This window comes from Coregonus lavaretus, assembly GCF_964263955.1.
Source record: "Coregonus lavaretus genome assembly, contig: HAP1_SCAFFOLD_504, whole genome shotgun sequence".
Classification (NCBI taxonomy): domain Eukaryota; kingdom Metazoa; phylum Chordata; class Actinopteri; order Salmoniformes; family Salmonidae; genus Coregonus; species Coregonus lavaretus.
In genome coordinates this window covers 172,501-185,000 of record NW_028159303.1, presented here as the reverse complement: position 1 = coordinate 185,000, position 12,500 = coordinate 172,501, and the positions used below count along the sequence as shown (strand labels likewise).

At 42.2% G+C, this 12,500-nt stretch overlaps 1 pseudogene across 1 annotated transcript in view; it reads left to right on the top strand.

The window, feature by feature from the left end:
- LOC311123041 (delta-like protein 4) overlaps window positions 1-10,608 on the top strand; it is a 21,441-nt pseudogene extending 10,833 nt beyond the window's left edge. Inside the window, exons 8-11 of the transcript XR_014615963.1 lie at window positions 1,793-2,012; window positions 4,370-5,126; window positions 6,219-6,324; window positions 9,746-10,608. The product of XR_014615963.1 is annotated as a delta-like protein 4 (transcript). The remainder of the gene's footprint in view (window positions 1-1,792; window positions 2,013-4,369; window positions 5,127-6,218; window positions 6,325-9,745) is intronic.
- Window positions 10,609-12,500: the final 1,892 nt, after the last annotated feature.

Genomic DNA, 12,500 nt, shown 5'->3' with positions numbered 1-12,500 from the left:
TCGGGGGATTGTGGAGGCCAGGTCATCTGATGCAGCACTCCATCACTCTCCTTCTTGGTCAAATAGCCCTTACACAGCCTGGAGGTGTGTTTGGTCATTGTCCTGTTGAAAAACAAATGATAGTCCCACTAAGCCAAACCCAAACCAGATGGGATGGCGTATCGCTGCAGAATGCTGTGGTAGCCATGCTGGTTAAGTATGCCTTGAATTCTAAATAAATCACAGACAGTGTCACCAGCAAACCACCCACACACCATAACACCTCCTCCTCCATGCTTCACCCACACCGTGTCTCACAAAGACACACAAATTTCCACCGGACTAATGTCCATTGCTCGTGTTTCTTGGCCCAAGCAGGTCTCTTCTTTTTATTGGTGTCCTTTAGTAGTGGTTTCTTTGCAGCAATTCGACCATGAAGGCCTGATTCACATAGTTCCCTCTGAACAGTTGATGTTGAGATGTGTCTGTAACTTGAACTCTGTGAAGCATTTATTTGGGCTGCATTTTCTGAGGCTGGTAACTCTAATGAACTGCTGAGGTAACTCTGGGTCTTCCATTCCTGTGGCGGTCCTCATGAGAGCCAGTTTCATCATAGCGCTTGATGGTTCTTGAAATGTTCCGTATTGACTGACCTTCATGTCTTAAAGTAATGATGGACTGTCATTGCTCTTTGCTTATTTGAGCTGTTCTTGCCATAATATGTACTTGGTCTTTTACCAAATAGGGCTATCTTCTGTATACCCCCCTACCTTGTCACAACACAACTGATTGGCTCAAACGCATTAAGAAATAAATAAATTCCACAAATTAAGTTTTAACAAGGCACACCTGTTAATTGAAATTCATTCCAGGTGACTACCTCATGAAGCTGGTTGAGAGAATACCAAGAGTGTGCAAAGCTGTCATCAAGGCAAAGGGTGGCTATTTGAAGAATCTCAAATATAAAATAGATTTTGATTTGTTTAACACTTTTTTGGTTAATACATGATTCCATATGTGTTATATCATAGTTTTGATGTCTTCACTATTATTCTACAATGTAAAACATAGTAAAAATAAAGAAAAACCCTTGAATGAGTAGGTGTGTCCAAACTTTTGACTGGTAGTGTATATATGTTTTTTTTTAAATACACTTCAACATTTCTAGTGTGAAGGAAAATTCTCAGCAACAAAAGAGTGTTCAAATTAAGGTCCTACATCTGTAGATGGACAGGTTGTAAGGGACATCCCCTGTAGGAACGGAGGACTCTGCACGGTCAGTTAGTAGTAGTAGTAGCTAGATGGACAGGTTAGAAGAGAGTTGTAGTAATATATCTCAGGAGTCACAAGATTGCCAGACTAGTAGGGACCAGCATGGTCTGTTGTAGTAGTAGATCTCAGACTAGTAGGGACCAGCATGGTCTGAATGTATGAGCAATAAAAAGTATGAGCTATTGGTTTGAGAAAGTAGGTCCCTCTGACCAACGGCTCTCACTGGCTCTATATGAAGGGTGCTTAAATACTTCAGTGCATCCTCCATTTTATTTTTGTCATTTAGCAGACGCTCTTATCCAGAGCGACTTACAGGAGCAATTAGGGTTAAGTGCCTTGCTCAAGGGCACATCGACAGATTTTTCACCTAGTCGGCTCGGGGATTAGAACCAGCGACCTTTCAGTTACTGGCACAACGCTCTTAACCACTAAAGCTACCTCCTTCCTCCCTTACTTGAAAGGATGCATATTGAAATATTCACAACTGTCTCTGTCAGACCTTAGATCTAAACCCTTTCCTTCTCTCTCTCTCCTTTACCAGAACCTGGATGTTGGCTACACGTGTTCGTGTCCGCAGGGTTTCGAGGGTTCCCACTGTAAACACAGCCTGCTGACGTGTGCTGACTCACCCTGCTTCCACAGCGGACGGTGCCATCAGAAGGACAACGGTCGCAGCTACATCTGCGAGTGTCCTCCCGGATACACCGGACTCAACTGTGAGAAAAGAGTGGACAAGTGCACATCCCTTCCCTGCGCCAACGGTAGGCTACATTCCCTTTCCCTCTTCTTTACCCCCCTCCGGTTCTCACTGCTCCCCTCTCCCCCCCTCTCCCCCCCTCTTCCCTTTCCCTGAATTCCTCAGGCAGGTCTCTCTCTCTCTCTCTCTCTCTCTCTCTCTCTCTCTCTCTCTCTCTCTCGTCTCTCTCTCTCTCTCTCTCTCTCTCTCTCTCTCTCTCTCTCTCTCTCTCTCTCTCTCTCTCTCTCTCTCTCTCTCTCTCTCTCTCTCTCTCTCTCTCTCTCTCTCTCTCTCTCTCTCTCTCTCTGTCTGTCTCTCTCTCTCTCTCTGTCTCTCTCTCCTGAATTCCCCTGGGGTTCGGTAGTCTGGAAGTGTTCTGGAACAACAGGAATCTGTGGGAACAGTGTGTCTATTGTACTGGGTGTAAATATGTGGTGGCTTCTTGTCAGCTTCCAGGAATGTCACCCAACACTGCAGGGTTGGGCTCAATACCATTTTAATTGCAGTCAATTCAGAAAGTAAATTCCAATTCCAATTCAACATTTTCCTCATTGAAAAGCATTGAAGAAAATTGGAATTGGAATTGAAATTTCAGTGTACTTCCTGAATTGACTGGAATTTATATGGAATTGACCCCAACCCTGCAACACTGTACTGTTTGTTAGCTTTACTGTTAGCTTTACTGTTAGCTGTACTGTATAATGTGACAAATAATGTGATACATATCACAATCACATCCACATTGGCCTGTGTTTAGGGTTTTGGGTCAGGGTGACCTTTTGGATAAGCACATTGGCCTGTGTTTAGGGTTTTGGGTCAGGGTGACCTTTTGGATAAGCACATTGGCCTGTGTTTAGGGTTTTGGGTCAGGGTGACCTTTTGGATAAGCACATTGGCCTGTGTTTAGGGTTTTGGGTCAGGGTGACCTTTTGGATAAGCACATTGGCCTGTGTTTAGGGTTTTGGGTCAGGGTGACCTTTTGGATAAGCACATTGGCCTGTGTTTAGGGTTTTGGGTCACGGTGACCTTTTGGATAAGCACATTGGCCTGTGTTTAGGGTTTTGGGTCAGGGTGACCTTTTGGATAAGCACATTGGCCTGTGTTTAGGGTTTTGGGTCAGGGTGACCTTTTGGATAAGCACATTGGCCTGTGTTTAGGGTTTTGGGTCAGGGTGACCTTTTGGATAAACAGTCCTGCTCATTATGATGGTTGGGTTTAGTGATGAAGGGGAAGTGCGCTATGATTCATTCTTTTGAGTTTGCATCTGCTATATGTGATGGTTACTGAGACTTCAAGATGCAGTGTGACGATTGGACATCTGTAAGCAATAGTGAGAATTCCACCTGCCTATCAGAGGGCAAGATGGAGCAATTACAATATTGTTGAAACTTATCGAATCCTCCACAAGTGTCTAGGGGATAGGGGTTGTTTCTGGACAGGGCCTATAAGTGCATACCTGCGTGTGTGTGCTCTCCCCCATGCGTAAGACCCTAACCCCTGAACCCTGAACCCTAACCCCTGAACCCTAACCCCTGAACCCTAATCCCTGAACCCTAACCCCTGAACCCTAACCCCTAAACCCTAATCCCTGAACCCTAACCCCTAAACCCTAACCCCTGAACCCTAATCCCTGAACCCTAACCCCTAAACCCTAACCCCTGAACCCTAACCCCTGAACCCTAACCCCTAACCCCTGAACCCTAACCCCTGAACCCTAACCCCTGAACCCTAACCCCTAAACCCTAACCCCTGAACCCTAACCCCTAAACCCTAACCCCTGAACCCTAACCCCTAACCCCTGAACCCTAACCCCTGAACCCTAATCCCTGAACCCTAATCCCTGAACCCTAACCCCTGAACCCTAACCCCTAAACCCTAACCCCTGAACCCTAACCCCTAAACCCTAACCCCTGAACCCTAACCCCTAAACCCTAACCCCTGAACCCTAACCCCTAAACCCTAACCCCTGAACCCTAACCCCTAAACCCTAACCCCTGAACCCTAACCCCTAAACCCTAACCCCTGAACCCTAACCCCTAAACCCTAACCCCTGAACCCTAACCCCTGAACCCTAACCCCTGAACCCTAACCCCTAACCCCTGAACCCTAACCCCTGAACCCTAACCCCTGAACCCTAATCCCTGAACCCTAACCCCTAAACCCTAACCCCTAAACCCTAACCCCTGAACCCTAACCCCTAACCCCTGAACCCTAACCCCTGAACCCTAACCCCTGAACCCTAATCCCTGAACCCTAACCCCTGAACCCTAACCCCTAAACCCTAACCCCTGAACCCTAACCCCTGAACCCTAACCCCTAAACCCTAACCCCTAAACCCTAACCCCTGAACCCTAACCCCTGAACCCCTGTGTCTCTCTCCAGGTGGTCTGTGTTTGATCCACGGTGGCGTGCGTCTGTGTAGCTGTCGCTCCGGTTTCACCGGCCAGCGCTGTGAGATCAACGTCAACGAGTGTGCCGGTAACCCCTGCACCAACGGAGGGACCTGCCTGGACCGCATCAACGACTACACCTGCGCCTGCCCCCCGGGGTACACCGGCCGAAACTGTGACCGTGTCCTGGACGAGTGCTCCATGCGCCCCTGTCTTAACGGAGGACTCTGCACCGTGGAAGAGGGGCCGGGGATACCCCCCGCCGCTTGTATCTGTCCCGCCGGCTTCACTGGACCCCGCTGCCAGTTCTTTGCAGTGACCCTGCCAGTTGGAGGGGAGAGGATCAACGGAGAGAGCCAAGATGGCTTCCCGTGGGCAGCAGTTTCCCTGGCTGTAGGGCTGGTTGCGTTACTGGTGCTGCTATGCATGGTGGGACTGGCTCTAAGACACATCCACAGGCAGATGGGCAGGGACAGGGGAGACGGGGAGACCATGAACAACCTATCAGACGTACAGAAGGATAACCTTATTCCCGCCTCCCAGCTGAAGAACACCAATCAGAAGGTGGTACTGGAGGTGGACTGCGAATCAGAGAAGTCAAACTTTATCCACAATAACTATCACTTGGACTCGTACAGTAACGCAAAGTCGAAGGAGTTCAAGGATGATAAGTCGCAAGAGGATAAAAGACAAAATCACATCTACGACAAGTGTTTAGAAGAGAAAATACCGCTGAGTGGAATGTACAGGTAAAATTAACACATTTTTCTATAAATTAAGGTTTTCGATGAGTTCTTGATTCTGAAATGTTACACCACATCTACAAACATGCCGATATGGCTAACTGCTTTTACCATGATACCTTGAGACTTAAGGCTAGGCTACTTATAGCGCTTGGAATCATTGTTATACTAACGCTCTAGGAAATACTGTTTCCATATGTGTGTGAAAGGTGAAAGGTGAAAGGTGAAAGGTGAAGGCCGTGCGTTCTAGATATTATTTCTATAGGCTATACGTCTGTTCTGTTTATTGTGAGAGGAACAGGGTCTCATTCATTTTTTCAGTCGCAACAGGGCCTGACCACAATAGTTTAAACCCTACCACTACTCTCCCCCATACAGATATAGGATCTTAATTTGATCACTCATGTTGCTACAATGCAAACTCTTATGTTGCTACAATGCAAAAGTTTGTCATTTACACTTTGAAATTTCAGACTTGATTTACCCTAACAAAAAATGTATCAACCTCTACAAAAATGTCCATTAATTATAATCCACATAATAATTAAAATTTCCTGTTGCTGCAGGATTATTTTCCTGCTGTAGTAAACTTGCACAAATTAAGATCCTACATCTGTATACATACTGTATACACACGTACACCTCCAGGCACACATGCACACACACACACACACACACACACATATGCCTCCACACACACACACACACACACTCTCGATCCGATCCCACACGAGAGCTGAAGGATCAACAGCCAAGTCCGAAGCCCAACCGTAACCCCCCACGCACCCACAGCAAGCCCCCATACAGCAGGATCATTTCAATGATTTCAAACGCTCTTTTAATCTCATAAAGACCTTCACTAACAACAGACCCAACCGACAGGCTCCTTGGAAACACAATACTACTCTGCATTTTTATACAGTTTACATTTGACTGTTGCTGAGCCGTACTCCACTCACACACTCACACACTCACACACACAGACACACACACACGCACACACAGTTTAGCCATGTGCTTCTACTTTGTGTTGTTAAGGTAGGCTAACAGTGTGTGTGTGTGTGTGTGTGTGTGTGTGTGTTAATTTGTGTGTTGCAGTGAAAAGGCGGAGTGTATGATATCGACGATATGTTCCCCTGGAGACTCTCAGATCTACCAGTCTGTTATAGGACAAGATAGGAGGGAGTGCGTCATAGCAACAGAGGTAAGATAACCTCTGGAGCGGCAGGTGGCTTAGTGGTTAAGAGCGTTGTGCCAGTAACCGAAAGGTCGCTGGTTCTAATCCCTGAGCCGACTAGGTGAAAAATCTGTGGATGTTACCTTGAGCAAGGCACTTAACCCTAATTGCTCCTGTAAGTCGCTCTGGATAAGAGCGTCTGCTAAATGACTAAAATGTAAATGTAGAACAAAAATATACAAAATGATAAGTACTTATCTGAAGTATTTCATGTCACTCTTATAGTATCAATGACATTTATGGTTGGTGATGTTTCTGCGTTTTTTTTTTTTTTTTACACATTGTATTACATATTATTTTACTTAACAATAAGCCAGGGCAAGATCCTGTAGGCCTATATAGCGTAATCATATACAGGGCCATCAGAAAGTATTCACAACCCTTGACTTTTTCCACATTGTGTTGTCTTACAGCCTGAATTTAAAATAGATTAAATTGAGACTTGCTGTCAATGGCCTACACACAATACCCCATAATGTCAAAGTGGAATTATGTTTTTCCAAATGTTTCCAAATTAATTACAAATGATAAACTGAAATGTTTTGAGTCAATAATTATTCAACCCCTTTGTTATGGCAAGCCTACATAAGTTCAGGAGTGAACATTTGCTTAACAAGTCACATAATAAGTTGCAATAATAGTGTTTAACATGATTTTTGAATGACTACCTCATCTCTGTACCCCACACATACAATTATCTGTAAGGTCCTTCAGTCGAGCAGTGAATTTCAAATACAGATTCAACCACAAAGACCAGGGAGGTTTTCCAATGATTCACAAAGAAGGGCACCTATTGGTTGATGGGAGAAAAAAAAAGGAAAGACGCCTGAATACAAAGTGTTATGTAATTACACTTTGGATGGTGTATCAATACACCCAGTCACTACAAAAATACAGGCGTCTTTCCTAACTCAGTTGCCAGAGAGGAAGGAAACCGCTCCGGGATTTCACCATGAGGCCAATGGTGACTTTAAAACAGTGGCAGAGTTTAATGGCTGTGATAGGAGAAAACTGAGGATGGGTCAACAACATTGTAGTTACTCCACAATACTAACCTAATTGGCAGAGTGAAAAGAAGGAAGCCTGTACAGAATACAAATATTCCAAAACATGCATCCTGTTTGCAACAAGGCACTAAAGTAATACTGCAAAAAAATGTGTCAAAGCAATTCACTTTTTGTCCTGAATACAAAGTGTTATGTTTGGGGCAAATCCAATACAATACATTACTGCGTAACAATCTCCATATGTTCAAGTATAGTGGTGGCTGCATCATGTTATGGGTATGCTTGTCATCGTTAAGGACTGGGGAGTTTTTCAGGATAAAAAGAAACGGAATGGGGCTAAGCACAGGAAAAATCATAGAGGAAAACCTGGTTCAGTCTGCTTTCCACCAGACACTAGGATATTAATTCACCTGTCAGCAGGACAATAACCTAAAACACAAGTTAAAATGTACAGTGGAATTGCTTAAAAGAAGACATTGAATGTTCCTGAGTGGCCGAGTTAAAGTTTTAACTTAAATCTATTTGAAAATATATGTCAAGACCTGAAAATGGTTGTCTAGCAATGATCAACAACCAATTTGACAGAGCTTGAAGAATTTTTAAAAGAATAATGGGCAAATGATACACAATCTAGGTGTGGAAAGCTCTTAGACTTACCCAGAAAGACTCACAGCTGTAATCACTGCCAAAGGTGCTTCTACAAAGTATTGACTCAGGTTTTAATATTTATGTAAATTAGATATTTCTGTATTATTATTATTATTCTTTATTCAAACATTTGCTAAAACAGTTTTCACTTTGTCATTGTGGGGTATTGTGTGTATATGGATGAGATTTTCTGGGTTTTTTTTACCCTCATTTGACCAGGTAAGTTGACTGAGAACACATTCTCATTTACAGCAACGACCTGGGGAATAGTTACATGGGAGAGGAGGGGGGATGAATAAGCCAATTGGAAGCTGGGGATGATTAGTTTGCCATGATGGTATGTGGACCTGATCAGGAATTTAGCCAGATCACTGGGGTTAACACCCCTACTCTTACGATAAGTGCCAAGGGATCTTTAGTGATCACAGAGAGTCAGGACACCCGTTTAACGTCCCATCCAAAAGACGGCACCCTACAGTGACAAAAAATCTCAATTTAATCCATTTCGAATTCAGGCTGTAACACAACAAAATATGGAATAAGTCAAGGGGTATGAATACTTTCTGAAGGCACTGTATGCCAAGTCAGTATAGATGGAGTAATATTATATGGCAATGCTCTCTCTAAACTAGAAAAGGTCATCAAATTACAATTCTTCAAACTGACAATTTGATGGTCTAAGAAGGGGATACGTTTGTGTTCAAGTACAGGAATATAGTTTTGATACCTTTTAAGCTTTACTGTGTCTCTCAAACCCTACGTTTTAAAGGCCCAGTGCAGTCAAAAAACGTGATTTTCCTGTGTTTTATACATATTTCCACACTATGAGTTTGGAATAATACTGTGAAATTGTGAAAATGATGATGATACTCTTTTAGTGTAAGAGCTGTTTGAAAAGACATCACCAGGTGGTAAATTAGTTAATAGACCAATAAGAAGAAAAGTTCCAAACCTCTCTGCCAATAAGAGCTCATTTCCAGTTTTCTTTTCTTCAGTTTCCACTCAGATCACTCCCAGACAATCCTAGCTAAATTCTTGCTTGAGAAATTGCCTTTTGCTAAGAAGCTGTTATTTATTTATTTTTGACCATTTTTAATTGAAAACAATCACAGTAAGGTACTTAATTATTACCCAGAAATTAGTTGCTTTTGAGATATAAAAAAGAAACGCCTGCATTGGACCTTTAACACCCCAAGGTGTTGAGTGGAATTGAGGGAGGATGTTACCAAGCAACACAATGGTGATAGCATTGTCTGAATAACAAGGATTTCAGTATGCCAAGGGAGCTTACTGGTGGTTTATCTTAGAATGATTGATAGATAGAATATGCTGACTTGGGTACAGGGTAATACCATCAAAGAAGGGAGTGCCAACTGATGGTTACCAGATGTTGTGGAAGCAATATGTAACAGGGACTATAAGAAGAGAGATATTTTCTTTGTCTAGTAGTTTGGATGACAAGAGGCGAAGCACGCGCCTTTTGTTAGATGAACCACGGTACCGTGTCTATTAAATATTTTGTATTAACTCCCCATATAATTGTTTAAGTATATTCTTGCATCCTGAATTACTTGATACCCGAGAAACTCATCGTAACAGTTTATTTGCGCGTTATTATCTTGGGATGTGTGTGCAGTTTCCCAGTTCATAGAGAAAAGGGGAATGTCCGCTCACTGTTTTACCCCAGTTCTCACTGCTTATATCTGATCATTTCTTCCTTTCTTCCTCCTCAGGTATAAGCTGTGAGGGGTAGAAAAGCGAGGGAGCAAGACGGAGGAGGAGAAACACAATCGAGGCAGAAATATTTTTGTGGATTGTTTACAAAAACCTGAGGAGAGACTGGAGACTGTTTCTGACGTCACTGCTGCTCTGGGGCACTAGAGAGAAGAGACAGAGAGAGACAGAGAGGGGAGCGTAATCTCTCCTCTGTGAAAAATGAACGAATGGACACTAGAATGAACTTTACTGAACTTTAACGTTGACGAAGTGTTTGTATACAAAACGTATACAGTAACAGTCATGGACCTATTAACTTCTGGGAACGAACAGTTAAACGGTTAAATGAACGGTTAAATGAACTGTTTAAATGACTGACTGAACTGCACAGGGTGTGGAGGGGACTGGTAGAGTGTCATTAAGCAAAACACTGAATCTGAACTGAACTCATCTGTCCTTGGCAGCGATTGGAGGAGAGAGTAGGTAAAACAGGAAGAATGTCTGTAGCTCGTAGTTGAACCCTGAGCACTCAGTTAACCGTTGACTGATCTCCTGGGATAATCATGGTGACTAACGACAGCCAACTAATCAAAATGTAGGTGCCTGAGATTCGACTGATCTTTAACCCCTAGCCAGCATCATTGACCAGCTATGCAGGGTCCAGGGTGGAGCTAACTCAATCAAACTCACCCACCGACCGCCACGACCGACCAGCCGTCAAAACCACAACCACAACAAATACACTGAGAACGATGAATGTCTGACTGAACAAACAAACAAACGTCTCAACGTTCAATCACTCCAAACAAAATGCCTGGTTGGACTTTTCCGGACTTTTCCATTTCATGCAAATGGTGAAAAGATTGTATGCAGTCCAAAATCACTAGAAGCCTTAAAAAAAAAGAGTGTGTTTGGATGCTAAAACGTAAACCCTTGTCTCTTCATGGAGCATTTGACCTACAAAAAGAAAAACAGAGGTGGAAAATACATGTTTGTAATCAACAGTAATTCGGAGGAGGTAACGAATAAATCGCAGAAGTGCAATACTCAGTTCTGTGCCAGCAGTAGTCCAAGACAACAGGAAGGGGACTGACAGACAAGTTTATATGCAACAAAGACTACATCCCAAATGGTACTCTATTCCCTATATAGTGCACTACTTTTGACAAGGGCCCTATGAGCTCTGGTCAAAAGTAGTGCCCTAAGTAGGAAATAGGGTGTAATTTGGGACGCAGGCCAAAAACAGCCCTTGAAATAAAGAGACACAAGAGGATTCATAAAAGACACTGTCATACCACTGCCTGCCTACAATGACTTTGTGAAATTACAGAACCAATAATGTAATTTCTTTAAATGATGATGATGATTATTTCCAGAGTTTAATTTAAATATTGATAAATGATACAACTGATCTTTATATGTTTTATAATATTATTTTGTATATAAGGACCAAACTTCTGAAGAATAAAACACTTTCATTCCTTTTTCTAAAAAAACTGTTGTTAATATTTTGATGCCAGTGAATGAAAAGTGAGATTATTTTTGTGGTGTTTTTAATAATGAAGAATTATAACGGATGCTTTGTTGTTTCTTGTATTTTATTTCTCAGAATGATTGTACATTTTAAAGGGAGTGATAAAACCACAGAGATCCTATTACATTACATATTAAATTCAATTTCTAATATGTAATTCTATGGATAGAATGATCAAAACTGTTAGACGTGACCATATACTAAAAACCCACATTCTCTAACTCATTTGAAACACCCAGTCAACAACCTTACCAGACGTGATAACAACAAAAAGCTGGCTATATACAGTAACTTACCTAGATATGGAGCAGGCTATATACAGTAACTTATATAGATATGGAGCAGGCTATATACAGTAACTTACCTAGATATGGAGCTGGCTATATACAGTAATTTAACTAGATATGGAGCAGGCTATATACAGTAACTTACCTAGATATGGAGCTGGCTATATACAGTAATTTAACTAGATATGGAGCAGGCTATATACAGTAACTTAACTAGATATGGAGCTGGCTATATACAGTAACTTACCTAGATATGGAGCTGGCTATATACAGTAACTTATCTAGATATGGAGCAGGCTATATACAGTAACTTAACTAGATATGGAGCTGGCTATATACAGTAACTTACCTAGATATGGAGCTGGCTATATACAGTAACTTAACTAGATATGGAGCAGGCTATATACAGTAACTTATCTAGATATGGAGCAGGCTATATACAGTAACTTAACTAGATATGGAGCTGGCTATATACAGTAACTTACCTAGATATGGAGCTGGCTATATACAGTAATTTAACTAGATATGGAGCAGGCTATATACAGTAACTTACCTAGATATGGAGCTGGCTATATACAGTAACTTAACTAGATATGGAGCAGGCTATATACAGTAACTTATCTAGATATGGAGCAGGCTATATACAGTAACTTAACTAGATATGGAGCTGGCTATATACAGTAACTTAACTAGATATGGAGCAGGCTATATACAGTAATTTAACTAGATATGGAGCAGGCTATATACAGTAACTTAACTAGATATGGAGCTGGCTATATACAGTAACTTACCTAGATATGGAGCTGGCTATATACAGTAACTTACCTAGATATGGAGCAGGCTATATACAGTAACTTACCTAGATATGGAGCAGGCTATATACAGTAACTTAACTAGATATGGAGCTGGCTATATACAGTAACTTAACTAGATATGGAGCTGGCTATATAC